Source organism: Drosophila kikkawai, chromosome 3L, assembly GCF_030179895.1.
Source record: "Drosophila kikkawai strain 14028-0561.14 chromosome 3L, DkikHiC1v2, whole genome shotgun sequence".
Taxonomy (NCBI): Eukaryota; Metazoa; Arthropoda; class Insecta; order Diptera; family Drosophilidae; genus Drosophila; species Drosophila kikkawai.
Genome location: NC_091730.1, coordinates 10718956 through 10733352, shown reverse-complemented (window position 1 = coordinate 10733352; position 14397 = coordinate 10718956). Strand labels below are relative to the sequence as shown.

At 38.5% G+C, this 14397-nt stretch overlaps 1 protein-coding gene across 1 annotated transcript in view; it reads right to left on the bottom strand.

The window, feature by feature from the left end:
• The window catches only part of fz2 (frizzled 2), a 68311-nt gene that overhangs the window by 6857 nt on the left and 47057 nt on the right, over positions 1-14397 (bottom strand). Inside the window, exon 5 of the mRNA XM_070284972.1 lies at positions 10256-10311. The gene's annotated coding sequence lies outside the window, so the exon portion shown is untranslated. The remainder of the gene's footprint in view (positions 1-10255; positions 10312-14397) is intronic.

The following is a 14397-nucleotide window of genomic DNA, read 5'->3' as shown; positions in this document are numbered from 1 at the left end:
CCCATTTGCACAGTTTTCCTCCCGCCAGCAGTGGCCTTGGCAAAAGCAAACCGCGAAAATCAATTGAAAAACTCACCGTGAAAAGCGGGGAGCTTGCTCCGGGAGTCGGAGCTGGAGCAGGAGCAACTGTTTGCCTTGTTGGCGGCGGCATCAAAAAGCGCGTAGCGGCGCAAAATGAAAACAGTTTGTCGACACGGTAGGTTCCAAAGTGAGAGAGACAGGTAGCTGCTGAGCGAAAGAGAGGCCCAATGGCAACGTTTTTATTTTCCAACCAAAAAGGGGGAGTTTTCCCTTCCACACCCACACCCACTCTCACTCCACTCAAAGTCAATGCAGACAAGTTCCATGACCTTACAAACGCAGCGAGTTCAAATGGTTGAAAAGCAAGGGGTGCGGAAAATGGGAAAATGGGGAAAGAGGGGACCGCTCTGCTTGGGTCTCCTGTGAGCTTTTCCCTTCGGGAGCTTTGTCAACGTAATAAACACAAAACTGGCTCAAGATTTTTGCGCGTCCGCCCATTAAAATCATTGACATTTAAACGTGCTTCTTTTTTTTTTTTACAAGCAGCCCGCTTTTGCTGTCACACTTTTGCAACATTTTTTTGCAAAGAGGAGGACTCGGGACTCGGGGCTCAGGAGCACTCTTTCCTGACTTTTTAACCCTTTGATGTTCGGCGGCCTTTGTTGCTTTGTGAAAGTTTTAGCAGAATGCAAATTGTTTGTGCATGTGGCCCCGTCATTAAATGCTTTTTTGCATAGTTATCCCAGGCCGAGCTTAACCACCGTGAGTCCTTTACAATTAAGTTTTAATTAAGTGGACGCCCCCCCTCCTGACTCTGCTGATTGTGATTCTGCTAGATAATTCTTGTATCCCCTCTCTGGGGGGCTTCATTTGGCTCCTTTGATAAATCACAGATCCTCGGAGAAACGCTTAGCAAATGTCAAATTATGTTGGCTACATATTTCCGGAAGAACTTGAAACCACCCTTCAGGGCAGAGTTTGTTTCGAGGGGTTGATTTTAGCATTTAGGGTTTTCTATTATTGAATATTTCTTGTCCTTGTTTTTTTTCTTTTTTATTTTGTTGTGTCGTTGTTGTCCTTGTTTTGTGCTAAAACTCTTACTGTGGACTAAATGACACCGCAGAAAGCGACTGGAACAGGCAAAAGGGCAAAGCCAGAGAGGGTAACAATACACAGGGATAAAATATTTGATTTTTAAAGTTTATAGATTGGGAAATGATTGTAAAAGTTCTTTTATGAATAAAATGTATTGGAAGTATTATTAAAAATTTTTACACTTTTACTTCAAAGTTGTTTAGGTATTTTAAAAAAATATACAACATTTTTTGGTCTTTAAATTTGATCTCAAATGAAACCACATTAAGATTAAGAGCAAAAAGTATTTAATATACTTCATAAATACTATATAAAATCCCTTAAAAGGTCCTAAAATTTCTTCTCTGTGTACAATCCAAGGAGGTAAGAGCTCCGAGGGGAAACAAAAACATGAAAATAAAATTAAATATCCGATTTTAGCCCCCGTTTCTTTGCTTTGGTAAATTTTGCTAATAACAAGACAAAAGTGCAGCTGCAGTGGAAAGCCAAATGTGGGGTGTCTTTGAGGGGGTGTGAACTGTCGACTGGCTGACTAAATACAAAAGAGTGTCGAGTGTCAAGTGTCTTCCCCGCAAAAAGGCAAAAAATGTGCACGTATATCCTTCATGTTTTTTTGGGTGGTTGTCCTGTTCTGGCAGATTTTATTTTCCATTTCAAATTTTGCAGCATGAGCCAGCGTTTTTATTTTGACAGTTGTTGCCACGCCCCCAGCCCACTTTCGGAGGGGAGAAGAAAAACAATTAAAAACGAATTGCCTGTGATAATGGGAACACAACACTCCACACATCCGAGGGAAATTCTGTGGGGCACAAATTAAATACAGCAAAAAAAAAAATATAAGTAAAATTTTTGTTGCTTTAGGATGTGGCACATTTATAAAATAACAATTTTCCGGCAGCAAAACAAGAGGAGAGAAAAAAGGGGGTTTTATGAGGCAACTTTAAGGCTTCATAAAACATCGGCGCGAAAGGAACTATAAAAATCTTGATGACTTTTCCCTTGTATTGAGGTGTTACAGAGATAAATTAAGTGCTGATAGTAAAATATATGCCTAGTTTTCTAGATTTTATAATGAATTTTGTTAAATAAAAATGTTTAGTTTCCCGCAAGTACTTATAGTTTTATTCTTTTCCGCATTCAATTATGATTTTCATTCTAAAATTTATATTTTTATGGCTTAAAAACCGGTGAAAGAAGGCTTTACTGCCTTTTTATTCAATTGACATTTATTTATTTTTCATTTAACGATCTTTTCATTTTATATATTTTTTGGTTTTTCAACTTTCGAAAAGGAAAATACAGCCATTACCATTTATCTACGTTTTACATTTATGGTTATATTTGATAATCGACCATTTTATGGCTAATTCCGTTGACGGCACTTTTTACACCCCGATTTGGTAATAAAAATAATTGAATCATAAATGCAGCTCGCTAGGCACTAAAAAAAAAATGAAATAAAAAATATGCTGATATTTGTTGATGGAAAACTAATTGAAATTGCGGGAAAAGAGGGAAAGAAAGATGGTTTAACGACAGCCGCCGATGCCGATGCCGCCGGTTTGTCTGTGGGCCACATTCCCAGTGGCTGTTTCATATGTACGGCAATTAAGGGGAACCGCAGTAAAAAAAATAACCAACTGCCGGCGACATTGACATACAAAAAAGAGCGAGGAAGAAACTATTATGGTAAGAGTTTTCCCGGCTGTTGTGACACATGCAATAAAAACGATTTTTATGGTCATTTGAAAGCGTCAAGAGGGCAAGAAAGGGGGGCCTTACAACATACACATATACGTATACGTATTCCCTACATGTTTGAGTGATGCCTGGGCAATGCCTGAAGTTCTAGGTTGACATTCTACCATGTCCCTGCTTAGAGGCTTCCTCCCCATTTAGCGTACAAACATTTTTAGTGCCCTTTGTTGTCAACTAACAACCTCTCTGGCTCTGGCCCCCTTTCTACTACACACACGTGGGCATACGAGTATTAATTAATGTCAGTGTGGAAATTAAGTGAAATATATCTGCAACATGCTCCCGGAAAATGCGAGGATGTGTTCCTAGCTCGTGTTGTTGTGTGACAAAATGCCGCTGACATGGATAATTAATGGTGAGCTACGAGGCGGTGAGGTTGTGGATACCTTCATAGGTGAACATCGGGTTAGAGGTCGTGTCTGTGTTGCTGTCCGTGTGTCTCTGTGTGGGTGTAACCTCCACCAAAAGGTGCTTAATTGCTAAGCTTGGGTCAGAATGAGTACACTTTTAATTAAGCACTAAACTTGCTTTCAACACAAAAAGTTTTGGAATACAGCAAGAAAAGCAGTAATTATTTATAATATTTTCTAAAAACAAAACAACACTTAATAAATTTTCATTCAGAAATATTTCTGTTGTTTTTAAAATAAACAATATTTTTAGCAACAATTTCTTTCTATGTAGAATTTCAAATCCCTGTCTAAACATACTCAAAATATTACCAAATATTATTTTAAACATAATTTATGATTTGCTTGCTCAGCTCGAATTTTCGCTATTAATTTGCCAACGTTTAGTTTATTTATTTAAAAGTCGCCAACGCATTTTGGCATCATTCTTGATTGGTGGCAATTAATTTATGCAATTTAATGCAATGCAAACAACGTTTCATATGGCTCATAAATTTCCGTTTTTAGAGACCGACCAGAGACTGGCAAAAAGGATTTTTTATTTATTTGTTTTTGGCCAGTGGTTTGTATAGTTTTTGACTTTGAAAATTCGCTCGCTCATTGGGTTCTGTGTGTTTAGTGTGTTTTGTGTGGGCAATTTGACGTCTCGATGTCTGGTTTCTATTTCAATGCTATAAATTTGTCGCCGCTCTCGCTCTGCATTCTACTTTGCTGTCCTGCTCAGTCGATATTACGCATACGCCTCGGGGGTCTCTCTCTGGTATCCTGGTGGGTGGCTCTTCCTTCGCCCGGCATTGATTTTTATGCTTGTTTGACGCTGCTGTTTCCCCATTTCTCTCTTTTTCTTTTTGGCTTGCTTTTGTATTATATGTGCGATGTGTATGTTTATGTTTTTTTCCTCTTGTATTTTTTTGTATTTTTTGTTGTATTTTTCTCTTGTATTTAATGGCATTTCTAGCTGGGTTTATTTTGTTGGCATGCGTGCGCGACCCGACGCCAAGCGATAAACACGCGGCAGCCACCGTCGCCGGTCGCCGGTCTACCCATCCCCATAATTTCCCGATTTTCCCCGCACAACCCCGCACAACCCCACACAACCCCACATTCCCCGTCATTCACCCCCTTCTCGTATGTGTCTCTGGCATGCGTTTAAGTTTTCAGTTAATGGCTTTTAATGGCTTGGCTGCTGCTGCGTTTGTTTTTCTTGGCTTTCTTGTAAAAATGTTAAATAAATATCAAAATCAATTAGTTGCGTAAATTTCAGACATGAAATGCGTTTGGTAAATAGCTTAAAGATTCCAATAAAACAAAATAAGAATACATTTATTAAAAATGTGAAAGCGGCACCGAAAAACCATTCAAATAAATAATCTTAAACACCTCAATTAATCATTTTGTATATCATTTAGAAAATCTGATTAATTTATCTCCCCTTAAAATATTCTATAAATAGTAGAAACCACAAATATGGGGTTTTCCCCACCCAAAAGAAATACACTTTTCCATATATTTTCCAACTAATTTAGCACCCTCTTCAAGTCATAAAGTTGCAGTCCAATTCGAAACGAAATGGAAATGCATAAACCAATGCGAGACCACAAATTATCAAATTCAATCTGCGTATATATTGGGGGTTATATATATAACAAGAAAGGAAGCTAACTTCGGCACGCCGAAGTTTGTATACCCTTGCAGATTGGTTTCGATGTTTATATTATAGATTTAAATGCTGAAAACACTCACAAAACAGAGTTTCATTACATTTTACCTATACTTATTATGTTTACAGTTTGACAGTTACAGTTTTACATTCCCAGTTTTACATTTTCTCTACATCTACCGATCGGTTTATATGGCAGCTATATGATATAGTTGTCCGATTTTTATGAAATTTATACCATAATTCTAGAATAATAAAAAAAGCTTATACCTTAGAGTAGATAAACATACGTTGAAAAACAACGAAACTATAATTTTTTTTCCTATTTATTTCTCGATCGTTCCTATGGCAGCTATATCATATAGTCGTCCGATTTTGATAAAATTTATACCAAAATTCTAAAATAATATAGAATGGCCATATATAAAAAATGGTGCAAAAATGTTGAAAAACATCAAAGTTCTAATTTTTTTTCTACAAATATATCGAACATTTGTATTGCAGCTATATGATATAGTCGTCCGATCCGGCCCTTTCCGACATATATAGCAGTGAGAGCATATAGAAGACTATATGCAAAGTTTCATTCAGATAGCTTTAAAACTGAGGGACTAGTTTGCGTAGAAACAGACAGACGGACAGACAGACAGACGGACAGACAGACAGACGGACAGACAGACAGACGGACAGACGGACATGGCTAGATCGACTCGGCTGTTTATGCTGATCAAGAATATATATACTTTATAGGGTCGGAAACGTCTCCTTCACTGCGTTGCAAACTTCTGACTGAAATTATAATACCCTGCAAGGGTATAAAAATATATATAAATCTGTATATATATGTAGATGTAAATTTGAAATGCTTAGCACATGTCCCACTAGTCGTCTTGGCTTTTGGACTTCTCTGCCTTCTGGCTATAGGGGAATTTCAATGAGGCATCCCACATCTCTGGCTGTTGGCTTTGGGCTCTTGTTAATAATTTATGGCGCTGTGGCTAATGGCCAAATTGACCATAACAGTAATTTGAATGCAAGCGCTTCCAACTTTGACTAATTTCTTTTGGCCTGCGCAAACAGAAATCTTATCGAGACACACAGGCTGCTGCCATATATCACTCAGTATCAATATCAATATCAAATATCAATATCGATACGCGACACCAGAAACAAAATCGAAAAACAATTTACAACAATTGCTTAATTGAAACGCCAGGGCCAATGTAGAATTTAAATTTATGAAAGCATCAGGCACCCAAATCGAACAAAATCATAAATAAATCGGGGGCTTATCAGCCCGTTTTTCGTTTGTGGCACTTTGTGGCATTTCAAAGTGGAAATGCCGCTACCCTAAAATAAAAAAAAATAGTTGGAGAGTGGACAGCACACACACATGACTCCTGATACCGATCCGGATTCGGATTCGAATCGGATGCCTCGCTGACAGATGAACTTTGTACGCCACAAATCAAGTGACTTTACTTTTTGTTTATCGGAAAATGTAGAAATATTTTAAGGGTGAAGCAGGTCAATTTTTTTGATAGTAGCATTTAATTTTTAATATTTCTTAGTTCAGTTTGGAAAAACAGTCTTTAATTTAATATTCAGCAACCTTTTCATTGAATTTCTTAAGACTTGGTTACTTTTTTTCTGTATGCAAACTCTAGGTAGAAACAAAGTTTCGCCATTAGCATATTCAAGCCACATATGGCTGGCAAATGTAGGAACAACTCGACTTGGATCCAGACAATAGGCCTGCGGGACATGCGACAGGGTTTAGGTGGATGTGTGTGTTTCCCCTGACGGTTTATACGATACTTTTTCGTAGGCGTAACATGTGTGGCATAAACAAAGATACAAAGATACAAAACGGACAGAAAATATCAACCGATATTTGTGTGTGTGCAAAAGGCCGAGGGAAGGCGTGAAACTGTTGATAGTCTATTGCACTTTTTTTTTCCAACCTCCCCGTCCCGTTTCTGTTATTCTTTTTTATGGCTATGGCAATAAAAATATTTACGACGCCAAAGCGCCAAAATATGTAGGAAAATTGTTGCGAGGGTTAATAAAATGTTGCACTTGTAGCAAGAAGAAAATTGAAGTAGCAACTGGTTTGAGGGGGGAATTTATTTCGCTGATGGAAAGCGATTTGTAGGGAAGATAAAACTCAACTGATTTAAAATTTAGTAATAAAAGTTTAGCTAGAAAACTAGAAGCTTGTAAAAACTTGATACTATACTTGAACTTTTAGTAAATTCTCCAACTAATCTCCCCTTAGCCAGGTTTGATTTCCCCCTGGTCCAGGAAAATCAAATGAGTTGAACAACAAAAAGCATTCAAATGAGCAGAATGAAAATGGGAAAATTTGAAGAGGGTCGGAGGAGCAGCAGCAGAGGATGTGGAAAACCAATGAACTCTTGGTATGCTGCAGATGCAACTGCATTCTGCATTCTGTCCGTTTTTCCAGCTCCATTCGGAACATTCTGCACTCTCGGCCTCTCAGCAGACGCTTTCAAAATAGCCCAACCCACACAAGGCGCTTTTCCACCTCCCACTTTTCCGAGTTTCCGCCTGATTTCCCACCTCCCTACCACTGCAAAGTGCAGGCGGCGGCTGGCTGCAATCAACGCACTTGTTCCTGTTTTTCTTAGCTTCTCGTGGAATCGCGCTGCTTGTTATTGTTGTAAACTATTTATGCATTTCGAAGTTTATTTGAAACACGAACAGCAACACGGGCCAAGAATTCCCTGCATGGCATTCCAAATGCTGCTCGAGATTCCTATTCCTATTCCTATTCGAAATGCCATTTCTTGGCTTCTGCTGTTGTTTGTTGATTTTATGAACTGTTTTTCTTGCTTCACTTGGCTCTCAGTCGGGTGCCCTCCGGCCACATATGGTCACCTTAATTTTCCCAAAGGCGTTTCTCGGTGAGCGAGAGTTTTTGTTGCATCAAATAATTTATGCCTTTTCTCCCTGGGCTCTTGGTTTATTTTTCCAAGCGCATTTCAACAGCCAAAGCAATCAGCGCGTGTTTTTCGGGCAGGAAACAGCACGAAGGGATGTCGGATGATGTACCACCACCGCCACTCCGCCACTCCAACCTTAGCCACTCCCCACACGGCCCACTCAACGGGTGGGTTCCACTGTGCGTGATCCGCCTTAGGTGGATATCCACTGTTGTTTACATTGACGCCATTGCCGACGTGCCAGAAAAGTTGAGTTCGATTCCATTGAAATTGAGTTGAATCGAATCACGAGAGGTGCAAACTGATTTGGCCAAACGGATTTCATCTTCACAGGAGTTCCATTTACAAAATTTGGTATAAGGTTAGCTGTCTTTATCATATTATTTAGCTGAATAAAATTAAATATATATGATGTTGGGGTTTTCTCTTAGAAAAATTACATGAAATTCGTAAGGTTTCAATATTTCAGAGGGAAAATCTTAAAAAAAACCAAAAGTACACTGAAATTGGTAGCTCTAAAATTAAATTGAACATTTTTAGATGCCTTTTTAGGGGTTTTAAAAACTGTAAAGATATCTGGAGAAGCCTTTACAGGGAATATTGAATGCTTACAGCCTTGATTTATAACACTTTTCTCACTTAAGAATTCTCCTCTGACTTCCATAACTCATCCCTTAATTTGTAATAAATTCTATTAAAAAATTCCCTTAGTAAACTTTCTAAAGAAATTCCTAAAAATCTAAATATCACAACAATTCATTTTTCCAAACATAACTCATCCCCCGCTGCACTGGCATTTCCAATGAACTTTGCCTAGAGCCTCAGTGAATATAGACAGAATATATGGTATATGTACACAACCGCAAGACATCGAGAATATGAAAATATCTTTCTAGAATTGATTGACTGCTCGACATGATCGACGTGATCAATGCGTTGAGGGAGTGGCCAAAAGAGGGGAAATGCCTGCCTGCCGTCTACAATTATAATTCAATTAACCGAATAATCCCAACGATTTTCCCCCTGACGCAGTCGAGCGCCACATGCTGCGAAGGGAGACGTTGCATGCTCGGCATATTAAATTAGTTATTTGTAATTTCAAACAAAAGCGTTGTAAACAAAAACTGTACAAAAAAAGACACGAAGATCGGGCGAACGGATTGAGAATTATGATGATGATGAATCAATGTGTGTATTTATGGAAATATTCTCATGATTTAATTACATGCCAGAACATTTCGAAATGTCTCGCATAACAAATGAGCCTTAAACAAAAAAACTGGTTAAAAAATATAAATAAAAAATAAACAAATACGAGACAGATGCTAACTAGACTGAAAGGACATTTATTTAGCTTTAAGCCAAAGGGAAATATGAGAGAATGATGGATAGGAGAAAAAGAACTGGGGGAACTTGGCAACTCAACTACCGGCTAAAGCAGAAAGAAGTCAACAGCTCGTTAACGTTAAAGTGGCAAAAGATATGCCCCAAGATTCAGATTCAGTCCTCTCTCTCTCTCATTCTCATTCTCCCCAGCCACATTCTCATATTCTCAGATTCTCTGTTCAAAAGGGTAAGCCAACAATGGGGCAACAAGTCGCGTCTGAAGATGCATCGCCCACGGCATCAAAAACGAGTAAACCAGGCTCAGGCTAAAAACTTTGTGCTCTTACACAGGGGAAAATTATAAAAACAACTCTTTAGAATTTTTAAAATTTTTATAAAATAAAATAAATCCTTAAAGTACAAGAAAATATTGTGGATTTAATCATTTTAAGGACATTACTTTCCACTCAAGATACTTCTTTGCTTCTTTTAAATGCTACAAACGTTGTAATATTTTTAAAAATATAATTAACTTCTTTAATTTCTCTCTGTGTATCAAGAGCTGGCTCGTTTTGAAAAGCAAATTTGGCGTTGAAAAGTAACTGCCGACAACCGCAGACGAAGACGAGGTTGATGATGCTGAATGCTGCCTGCCAACTACTAGGAGGTTCCTGCTCCTTGAGCTCTGAGCTCTGAGCTCTCTGCTCCTTGGTCAATTGCACACTGGCTGCCATCACAGGGTCGGGTCGCCCTGGCATTTTTCTCTCCATTGTGCCGCAAACTAAGCGCAATGAAGTAGCCAAGGGGCAAAGTGTTTGGCCAAGGAAAGGTCAAGTTTTCTAGCCTCTTATTTATATTTACGTCTAGCTGATGATGTCTTTCTTATATGCAAAATTAAGGAGAGTTTATAAATTTCTTATTTAAGATTACAAATATATATAGCATAGGGAATTTCCTAAAACAAATCAATCTACTCTCCCCAACTTATAATAAAATCTAAGAAAATTATCTCCACTTACCATTTTTTCCATTCCGTTGGTTGAGCTGCTTTCGGTTTGAATTTCCTGTGGCTGGCCTGTAATGAAATGCAAAAAAGAGGTACGAAAACGACTGATAAGTTATCTGATAAGTGTCAATTTTAGAGGTGGACATAAAAGCTTAAACCAAGCCACTACCATAAAGCGAAATCCCCCTGTTGAGATCTCGGGCATCTCGCCGAATCTCTTTTATCGTAAAGAGGGTCGTAAAAAAATGTTTATAAATCTTGTATAATTAGAAAATATTAAAACCCAAATAACTTAATTATGCAATGAGCATAAAACTGGATTTATGCCCGATGGCGAGAAGGGAAATTTTTGGCTGGAAAAAATATGCGGGCTTAGTTGGCGACATAACAGTCTGAGCCAAAAGAGTTGCCGCAATTTGTGGCCTGAGTTATGTTCTTTGGGTCCCGCGGCAAATATGTTAATATTTGGCCAGTAAATTTGTGGGCGGCTAAAGAACAATTGCAGTTGTCTCTGCGGCAGCACTTCAAAGGGAGGAAAGAGCCCCCGAAAGAAAAACACAGAGGCAGCAGCTCCCACCGAAAAGCAAACAGGAAAAAGGGGGGCAAAAAGTGTGATGATGGAAAATGCTGGAAAATGGGTAGTGGCCGGGGAGTTGTTTGTATCCCTGGGCCTAGCCGAAAGTGGACTACTTTAATCACGCCACGGGATTAAGGGGCCAGACACACTCGCCGGATGATGAAGAAGTCGCGTGTGTGCCAATGGAAGCCAAGAAGAAGCAACTCGCTTACAATTTAATTAACTTTTTCTCCCCCCTTACGTTACTTTTTTTTTGTATTTCCTATTAAAGAACGCGCCTTGTTGTTGTTTGCTTTAACGGCACTCTTTGTACATATATTTATGTGTATATATAATGCAAGTTTAATCAGCCAGCGACAAATAAAGTGCCGCAGAAGAGGTTGCGTATCCGTATCTGTGGCTGTCTCCGGGGCCTATGTATCTGTATCTGTTTCTGTATCTGTATCTGTGTATCTGCAGGCAGGCGTGGGTGGGTGTGCGCCGCAAAAGATTTGCCTAACCAAAGAGTACTTCTCAGATAAGTCTGAGGAACCACAATGCAGTGTTCTATTCTTGCCGCCTTTGATTCATGTGTACCCACATCCCTCGCCTCACAATTTGCCAGGTGTAATCTCTGCTGTAACAAATTGCAGATAAAGTTAAGCAAACGACAAGAAAATGACAATTTTTTAATTATAACCGCTTGCCGGTGGCTGGTGGGGCTTGCCTAATTGAGATAAAACACGAGATTATGGCAAAATGTGTGGCAAAGATGGGATGTTTTCTTGGTAATTGAATTCTTGGCTTTGCTATTTTGGGAAAGGGGAATTTCCCAATAAGCAGAAACATTTTTAATTTCCATCTTTTAATGTTTTTTCTCTCTTTATATTTCTCATTAAATCCACAAATCCCTGCATTCCGAAATCTGAGAAATTATGCTTTATTCAATTAAAAAGCTTAAAGAAAAAACCAATTCTGAGAAAACTTCAATTTGAATGCGACTTCGAAGTCATAAATCTGCGACACACAAATACATTTGCATTAAAATCTTAGAAATTCAAAGAACCTGCTGTATCAAGATTGAGATTCTCGGAGCTCTTGAGAGTCTCAAGACTCGTTTGATTCGCTTTTCTGTTTCTGACTAATTAACTGGGAAAGATTCGGAGTGGAATTGGAATTTGTAGGCCAATTAATTAAGCGCATAATTTATGGCAAAATATTCCCACTGTCTCTCTCTCCGCCAGCGAATGTCAACTTGACGATCAATAAAAGAATAAAAGAGGCAAATGGCTAAAGGGAGGGGCGAAACGTATCAGTTTCCAAAATGTTTAATTTATGACATTGCAAAAAGAAAAAAGCAAATTTATGAGCAAGCATTTAAATGCCCAACACGACGAGCGACGACAATGAATATGTATTGTGTGGAGTATCGTTTTTTTTTCGTTGTGTTTTTCAAAATTGAAATTCCAATGAATCTCAAGGAGCAGAACCCCCTTCTTGGCTCCTGGATTCCCTCGGCTCGGCTCGCCGAGAAAGCAAATATCGCCATCGTCATGGCTGTTTGCAGGAAACAACAGTCAGTCGCAGGCGCAGACCTTAAACAAACAGAAATTAATTATGTTTCGATGCGAGAGCCCAAAAAAGATACTGGTTACACGGAGAGAAAAATAGTTAAGGAGTGGAGATCCTTTGGGTTATTTTTTCGTCAGAAGAATTTTGTTATAAAGATACTAGTTTATATTTAGAATATATATATTATAATAGATTTTTCCCTAAAACTATCGATGTTTTAAAGACTTTCTTCTTGTCTTTTTTTAGTCAAAAATCGGAAGTGAACTTTCCTTTTTCCTTGCACATCCCCATTGTTCTCACTGCACATTCGAAAGAAAGACAAAGAGAGGTGTAGCAAAAGGAAGATACAAAGATACAAGAGAACCTGATGCTCTGCCTGCTGGCTGAAAATAAAATTATTTTGTTCAGAGTTCTGTTTATAAGAAAAATATGTTTTTGTTTGTTTTAACGCGAGCCGAGCGCTTCCTTTTCACTTGGAGAGGGACAGGAAGAGGAGTAGAGAGAGCGACAGAGGCTGAAACATGTGCGTAGATGCATCCCAGAGATGCGTATCTGTTGGATACATGCAGCAACAGCAATAGTTCTTCTATTTTTGGTACTATTTCAATTAATTTGCTGCCTCCACACAAAGTTGCATCTGGCGAGGGGCAAGACGGAATATTTATGACTAATATTGCATGCCCGATCGCCGTCAAGAAGTCGAGATTTTTTTTTGCCTGACTTTTAATTAGCTTGACATTTATTTTTCGTGCCGTTCGGACCGTTCGTCTGTCTGTGGTTTTTTAGGGTTAACAGCGCGTAGATTGATATCTTCAAGTTCATTAGAGTTGCAAGTTGCTTTAATTGGAAATATGCACAGCGGTCCGAAGAAGTCGTCGTCGTGCAACACTTGGGTGAGAATTAATGATGCCTGCCCATCCCATCTCATCTCCTCCTGAACTGCCCTTCCTGCCGTGGATCTCGATCTGAATTCTGTTTAAACTTGGGCATTTTTATGCACTCAACTTGGATCTGCTCTCCTCTTTTATTTTATTTTGGTTTCCTTCTTTTTTCCCGCGGTTTCTCCCTGCCCCTTTACTTTGCATCCATCCTCCTCAGCGGGCTCTGTTTATCTTTGGGCTTTTGTTAACTGATTTCAAGGGAAGCTCCAGCTCCAGCAACAGCCGCCCTCCTACAGGGTCGTTTTAATTAACTGCTTTCTTTATAAGGCATATTAAATAAGTTTCATTTGGGCTTGTTTTTGTCCAACTCAGAGGGATCGAAAGGACGTGCCAGGGGTTAGTTTCTAAGAAGGCCAGTAAATAGTAATTTAATTAAAGGAATTTTATAAGATACTTTAACTTTTAACTGAGATTTATTTATAAGAATTAGTTTAAATTAAAGTTATTATATATAAACATTTTTAAATATTTTTAAAAATTGTAAACATGTTCATTAACATATACTGGCTTTGAAAGTATATAAAAACCTTATGAATAAAATCTTTCTACACAACATAAACAAGTTAATCTCCCATTTTTATGACCCTTAAATTTCCCCTTAAATTATTCACTTGTTTCTACAATTTCTTTCATTTTTCCTACAAACACCTACACTCCTGCCCGCATGTCTTGTTCATTTAAATATAAATTTTTATTTTAGAACCATGTTTGTGAACTATTTGTTCCTTTGAGACTGGGGTCTGGCGACTGGTCGCCTAACAAACAAAATTAACACCTAGTCGCTACATTTCCAGCTAAGAACCCACACACATGGCAGCTGGAAAAGATCCCCCCGCATCCCGTCACAAGTCAGGGCTCTAACAAGGTGTCGTCTTGCTAAATGAATTAGACTCAAAAGCGAACGAAGAGAGAGAGAGATAGAAAAAACCCCATAAATAAGTGTTTCTATATCTTGTGTTCTCCCACATGTGTGACTTTGCCATTAGATTTATAACCGACACTTTTAGTTTTGTTCGGGATAAAATGCAAATTGCTCCAACCAGGCGTATGATCAATATTTACATTGACAATTAGCATATTAAACGT